We start from the raw sequence: 8,128 nt of genomic DNA, 5'->3' as shown, positions 1-8,128 counted from the left end.
GAGCCTGCTGAAAGGATCAAATGGGTCAAGAGGGGGAGTGAATTGGGCTATTAAAAAATTTACTCATACTAAATTTTAGAATAAGTAGCAACCTTAGCCTAGATGAATTGAAATACGACTACACGATCAAACTAGATAGAAGTATGAAAAACAAGCAAGTTAAAACACAAAGTAAATGCGGAAAGTAAAGCTTGCATGTAAGTAAATGCTTAAATGTAAATACGGGAAAGTAAGGAGATGGACAAAAGAACACCGATTTTTTCTGAGGTACTGAGGAGTTGACACTCCCCATTAGTTCTTGTTAGAGCATCCATAAAGGATATTACTCCCCTTGAGTCATGAAGTCTCAAGTGGTCACTCATGATTGTCGCTTCTCCATCTTTGGATTGACGGGCATTAAACTAAGCACACATCTCTTTTCGGGGCTCCCATAAGAACTCTAAGAGCTCACCGAGACATCACTAATCATCAAAGACCAGCTAGATGTTGCCAAGAACCAAGAGTAACAAGCCAATAACTTCACTTGACCAAGATCAAGCCTAGACTATAGTTAGACGCACACTTTCTACTCTTCAAGCACTAAAGATGTCTTTAACCTTCAATTAAGAACTTTGGAATTCACTCAAGTGCACTCGCTTGCTTCTTGATGACACACTGTGTATGAGCTCTTTTGGGATCGCAAGAGATTCATATAAGACCAAGTGGGGATATATATACGCTAAATATTCAAATCTAACTGTAACCAACCACCCAAGCTATCTGTTAGCATTGGATAGTCCGGTGAACAACACTCATCAGATAAGCCAGACTACCCATTGCAATCCTCTCTGTAAAAATTAGTCAGGTGATTCCTCTTTGCCTTCATTGGACCATCCAGTGAGTATAGTTTCTTCTGGAACCAAAAATTCTTCTCTTCAAGAAATGCTCCAGGGCTCCCGTCTTTCCATCACCAAAAAATCTGGTGAGTTCAACTTCAATTACACTTAGGAAAAATTACTTATGTTGAAAAAGCTCCAGTGCTCCCATCTTTCTATCATCGGGAGTTCAACTTCAATTACACCTAGGAAAAATTGCTTTTGCTGAAAAAGCTCTGTTGCTTTCACAGGGGTAACACCAGACTATGTGGTGCAACACTTCAAAAATTTTAGGACACGTGTCACCAAAAAAAAGTTCTGGTGATGCCTGCATGTTAATCATCAGACCATTCGGTCAACACATGTGATTTCTGTCTGAACCAAGAAAAATACTCCGGTGAGAACAAAGTCACATTATCGGACTATCCGGTGAGACTAACTTCACTGAGCTCGTCCAATTTAATCTTTTTCTTGAGCTCTAACTTCACGACATCTCAACCATGGGCTTCTATGAGCTACCTAGTGCTAGAATTTTATAAGTGTGTATCAAACCAAATTTAGATTCAACTAGGTCAAGCTACTACTCTTAGCCTCTCTTGATAGTACACTGAAAAGATTAAGATAAATGACCTATATTACTCTAAGTGTCCTTCCTCTCTCTTGTGATACTTAGAACTAGAAGATCTTTAATCTTGATGCACATCTACTTTGATTGTCTATATAATCGGCTTAGGGACCAAGAATACCTAATCATCATTGTGAACTAAATTTTTTATATCCTTCAAAACATATTTATTAGTCACAAAGATATAATTGTCATTAATCACCGAAACACTTACCACTTACCTAGGGGTCTAGATGCTACAATCTCCCCCTTTTGGTGATTGATGACAATACAAAAGAGAATATATAGATATGAATTGAAGTACACCCTATCATACTAGGCAATTGACAACATATATGAATAAAGCAAGAGAAAACTTAGCAATATTTAATACTGCACACGAGATACTTCGATGAAACTACATTGAGCACCGGATAGATTCACTAGACTGGATTTTAGCCCTTCTAATTTTGGCTGCCACTGGCTGAATACCGGAAGGTCTGGTCTAGAATAATTTGTCAACATTGGACCTTGTTCTGAGAGAAATTCCATTTTCGCACACAATATTATCCGATGATTCTGAGCTGCTCACATGACATATGCATTGGACCTTTACTCAGGATAGTTGATCTGACTTCCAGAAGCACTAAGTATCGGATGATCTGGTGAGGAGATAGAAAGGATCACCGGACTATCCAGTGAGAAAAGAAAGATTCTACTGAACTAAAATCTCTCATTGAGTCCTAATTTCGAATAAACACACAACAAAAAAACATGTTTGTACTAGTTTGAGTGAAATCCTTACCCTCTCAAATACTCATTTGCAAATAGTTGCCAAAGCGACTATAGCATACATAATTTTTCAATAGGCAATAAGAATCAAATAAAAAGGAGGGAGACAACTCCAAGGAAATGTATGAGCTATATTGCCTATGAACTTAAAGATTAGGACTTTAAATTCGCTAGGATATGACTCAATAGGCATTAAGAACTTACGTCTTTCTAATCACACTTATAGATGTGTAAGTTCACATTGAAAGCGAACAACATTCTAAAAGAGTGACATCCTCCTTTATGAACTCTCTACCATCAATGCACATGCAATACATAACAAGTGCATGAAAGTAAATTGAGTGCAAGCTATATGACATGTGGTCAAATTAAAACTAAGACTTTACTAAAAGCACATTAGAGATAGATGGATCATTGAAGATTGCTACCTTACCCAAACCTACCATATTTGCCTTAGAATTATCACTTAAAGTGACTTTATCATGATTTCTCACTTCATCTTCTAGAGAGGTAAACATCTTTATATTGTTGGTCATACGTTGTGTGTATCCACTATCAAGCACTCAGTGCTTTCCATCGCTTTTGTATTTCACCTATACACATGGGATCAAGCTTTTTATTTAAGCACATAACAAAGTTTGATACCTTTCATATGAGACACAAGAGCTTTAGTCACCCAAAGTTGCCTAGGAAGCTTGCCCTTAGCTTGAGTTTCAATGTATTTAGCCATGACTTTTCCACTTTTAAGCTTATGCATTAGAAAATGATGATCATTGAAAGAGAACTTGTATTTAGGAGGCAAAGTAGGAAGGGGTTTAGTAAAAATTGGACAATTTCTTGTGTGGTGGCTAGTGACCTCACAATGTTGGCAATATGAACCAACTTCCTTGATTAAGAATTTCTTGATCTCTGGTGACTTGATGATGTTCTCCACCAGGTTGGGGGAGCATTTAAGGCCTCTCTTCTTATAGTACATGATATTCTTCATGAGGATTTTCTTGTACTTGTACTCCCCTTAGTCAACCGGACCAAAAAAATTGAGATTTGTAATCCCATTCATGAGCTCTTGCTCCCTGCATGGTTACTCTTAGAAGATAATATAGTATCACATGAAGAAGAGCATGAGATATCAATAAGATCATCATAATAAATAGATGTATTGACCTTAACAACATCAACAGTAGACAATTCATTCATGTTAGTATCAATAGCATCATAAGCTAACTCAAGTTCTTGATATTTGCATTTCAAATCTACATGCTCAAGCTTAAGCTTCTTGTTGCTCTCTTCAAAGAGATTTGCTAGATGCAACTACTTTATCATGTTTCTTAAGAAAATCATTGTATTTAGCAAGTAAGTCATCATGATTAGAGTTAAGCTTAGCATTAACATTTTTAAGAGATTTGATTTTAGCTTTTTGCTTTTTGATGATAGTAACATAGTCATTAATGAGCTTAGATAGATCATTAGGAGAAATACCATCATCATTACTACTACTATCATCATCCTCACTACTCACCTTATTGTTACCTTCTGCCATGAGGTACATAGGTGGTGGAGGTAGCGGTGAATCATCATTGTGTTGGCGAGACCCGCGAAGTCCTTGTCTTCATCATCACTTGAATCTTCACTTGAGCTTTCACCGGAGACCCATTCACCAATAATATAAATCTTGAGGCCTCGACCCTTCTTGTTGAAGAGCTTCTTATTCTTCTTGTCTTGACCCTTTTTCTTGTGCTTGTCCTCATCCTCATTTGCACCAATCTTCTTACTCTTGTTTTTGTTTCTCTTGTTGGGATGAGGGCAATTATATGACATGTGGTCATATTCACCCTAATTGTTGCACTTCTTCTTGTTTCCGCCATCGGACTTGTCAAATTTCTTACAGCGAAATTTGTTCTTCCTAGAATCATAGTTGTAGCTCTTCTTGCCTAACTTGGATATCATCCTTATGGTTCTTCTCATGAGGAGAGCAAGCTCAGTATCGGAGTTATCATCATCATCTTTGTCATCAGCTTCATTGCTTTCACTTGTTGATGAAACCTTCGTCTTCTTCTTCTTCTTCTTTTTCTTGTCAATCATCTTGGCCTTGAGAGTAAAATTCTTCTTGGAGGAGGATTATACTTGATCTCCAAACAAGAAAATCTTATGAGCACGAATCTTATCCACAACATCGATGACAGTCATGTTATTGATATCTTTCTAATGAAGAAGAGAAATGGTGATGTTATATTACAGCTTGGGAAGCACCATCAAGATCCTACGAATAATATCTTCTTAAGACAATTAAGTGAGTTCAAAAGAATTAATTTCTTCAATAAGCATATTCATACGAGAATACATATCATTGCATAGCTCATTGAGAAGCATCTTAAATTGATTAAGGTTGTTCATTAGTACATGATATCTTTCTTCCTGAATTTTTATAGAACCATCATGAATTTCACAAAGACCGGTCCAAATATCTTGAGCGAATTCGTCATTCCTTACTCTAGAAAACACCTCTTCACTAATTCTCTCAAAAATAGAATTTTTAGCCTTAGCATTTCATCTAATTTGTTGTTCGGTAAATGATTGATCAAACTCAATGGAAGCGGCTAGCCAAACTTCGAGGAAAATAGCCTCAAGATAGCTCGCCATGTAAACTTTCCAATAGAAGTTCTTTCCCTCAAACCTTAGCACGTTACTTCCATTCCCGAGGGCCATTGGTCTAGAACTTTAGACCTATCAAGAGCATGAGGCTCTGATACTAATTGAAAAGATCAAATGACCCAAGAGGGGGTGCAAGTAGTAACCTTAGTCTAGATGAATTAAAATACGACTACACGATCAAACTAGACGGAAGCATGAAAAACAAATAAGTAAGAACACAAAGTAAATACGGAATGTAAAGCTTGCAATTAAGTAAATGCTCAAATGTAAATACGGAAAAGTAAGGAGATAGACAAAAGAACACTAATTTTTTTTCAATGTATCGAGGAGTTGGCACTCCCCCTAGTTCTCGTTGGAGCATCCACAAAGGATATTGCTCTCTCGAGTCACGAAGTCTCAATTGCTTGCTCATAATTGCCACTTCTCTATCTCCGGATTGGCGGAAACCAAACAAAGCACATAGCTCTTCTCAGGGCTCCCACAAAAACTCCAGGAGCTCATTGAGAACCCTCCAATCAACAAAGAGTGGTTATGTATTGCCAACCACCAAGAGTAACAAGCCAACATCTTCACTTGACCAAGATCAAGCCTAGACTACGGCTAGATGCACACTTACTACTCTCCAAGCACTAAAGATGTTCTTAACCTTCAATTAAGAACTTTGAAATTCACTCAAGTGCACTCTCTTGCTTCTTGATGACACACATAGTGTATGAGCTCTAATGGGTCGCAAGAGATTCATATGAGACTAAGTGAGGGGGTATATATAGACTAAAGATCCAAATCTACCTGTAACCAACCATCCAAAATGTATGTTAGCACCGGGTAATCTAGTGAACATCTCCTCACTCTCACCAGACAATCCAGTGAGTATAATCTTCAGAGCCCACTGTGCCAGCTGTCATTAGCCGCTATTGCTGATAAATGATCCGATGGATTCATCTGGTGTGCCTTACTTCATCACCGGACCATCCGATCAGTAGAACCAAGCCAGACTACCCGTTGTAATCCTCTCTTCAAAAGTTAGTCTAGTGATTCCTTTTTGCCTTCACAGGATCATCTGGTGAGCGTAACTTCTTCTAGAACTAAAAATTCTTCTCTGCAAGAAATGCTCCGGTGAGATCAACTTCGGTTACACATGGAAAAAATTGCTTCTGCTGAAAAAGCTCTGGTGCTCCCATCTTTTCATCACCGAATATTCCAGTGAGTTCAACTTCAGTTACACTTAGGAAAAATTGTTTCTGCTGAAAAAGCTCTGGTGCTCTCACGGGGCAACACCAGACCATCTAGTATAACACTTCAAAAATTTCAGGACACGTGCCACCAAGAAAAGGTTCTGGTGATGCCTGCATATTAATTACTGAACCATCCGATCAACACATGCGATTTCTATCTGATCCAAGAAAAATGCTCTGGTGCCAACACGAGTCACATCATCAGATTATCCGATGAGGCTAACTTCACTGAGCTCGTTTAATTCAATCTTTTCTTGAGTTCTAACTTCATGACATCTCAACCATGGGCTTTTATGAGCTACCTAGTGATAGAATTTTACAAAACACACTTGTTAGTCACAAAGATATAGTTATCATTAATCACCAAAACACTTACTACCTACCTAGGGGTCTAGATACTACACCCACACCATCTTGTTTTCTCTATCGCTGACATTGTCTAGCCGTTGGATCGTTGGTGATCGGCCGAGATTATAAATAGAAGATATTGGTTCACGCGGTAGCCGTCCGATCCAAGATCTATGGCTTGGATATAAAATGCCTTAGCTGAGTCAGCTTCGCCACGTAAGCCAGTCACATGCACACTTTCGTCTGACGTGGTGCCTAGTCAGCACACTCTTGCCTCGCCAGCGCGCCATATCAACAGAAAAATTGAAAAATCTTTAATATTTATGTTAATCCATTATATTTGTTTTCTTTAATAAAATACATTTTTTAATTATGAATATGGTTTAGAAAATCTGGAATAATTGTTTTAATGTTGAAATAGGTTTCCTTTAATGTTTTTAATGCTAAAAAAGTAACAAATAATTAGGATACATTAATAAATACGTTTTTCTTTAGTAAAATAATTTTTGATAAATTTTTTTTTAACTCTTTTTAGAGTTTATTTAATTCCTAAAATTTCTTTTTAATTCTAAAACAATTGCTCAAAATGCAGAAAAAATCCTTAATTTTTTTAGAAAATTCCAAGAAAAAAATCCTACGCCTTCCTTTCACCCTTCCAAGCCATATCTTCACTGTTACAACTTTATCTACTCGTTTCCTTCGGCAATAATTTATCAAAAATCGTAAAATAATAATTTGAGTTGTCTTGTGTATTTTTGGCTCTTTCTTGATTCTTGGTGTTTATTGCCTTATTTTATTTTTCGCTTAGAGTGAAGGTAAGTTGTCTTTGATGCATTTTGTTCCTAAGTTTTCTAAATACTTTGTTTTGCAAAGTTCCATGCTTATAGTTGTCGGTGGGAAACCCACGCTAGGCTTGACTTAGCTTGTCCCATACCTTATCACCTTAGTTTTGGTGGGTTCAAGGGTGGTATTGCTTTGCCTTGCTTGGGAGTTGGATCATAACACTTGGATAATAATTTTGATAATGGTACTATGCAACATGAGATAAAATTTGGGATAATATTTTTAGCCACATGAAACTTAGGGTCTGTGCAAGTTGGCATGTTGGTTGACCTGTTGATGTGTTCTAGTCAAATTATGGGTTTTGTCGAATAATTGGTGATTTCCCTGTGTTGGATGATGACGGTTTTTCCCAAACCATGTTAAGGACCGGTTTATAGTGCAATCAGATCGAGCTTTATATGACAACCACAAGCCTGGTATGGGACGAGCTTGACTGACTAATTAGTTTTCTCCTAACATAGTGTAGACCGGAGGCTGGAACGGGGAACAGAGGTAATTATCCTTGGATCTGTATATAGCAAGAGGGGGCTTCCGTTGTTGAGATAATTATTCACGCGATAGTGAAACCTCAGTGAGTAGACACTTATTGGGATATACTTTGTAAATGCCTTGTAGTGTTTTTCCTAGCCGCATGCCTTGGAAGTGTGTAAGTGTTTAGTTGGCATGGGCATAATAGATAATCACGACTTGTGGGTAAAGTGTATAACCTCTACAGAGTGTAAAACTGATTAATCAGTCGTGCTCACGATTATGTGCGGCGAGGAATGTCACACATGATTAGAATACACTGGTAACGGTTT

Source organism: Phragmites australis, chromosome 2 (genome assembly GCF_958298935.1).
Source record: "Phragmites australis chromosome 2, lpPhrAust1.1, whole genome shotgun sequence".
Classification (NCBI taxonomy): Eukaryota; Viridiplantae; Streptophyta; class Magnoliopsida; order Poales; family Poaceae; genus Phragmites; species Phragmites australis.
Note: the sequence above shows the minus strand (reverse complement) of the source record.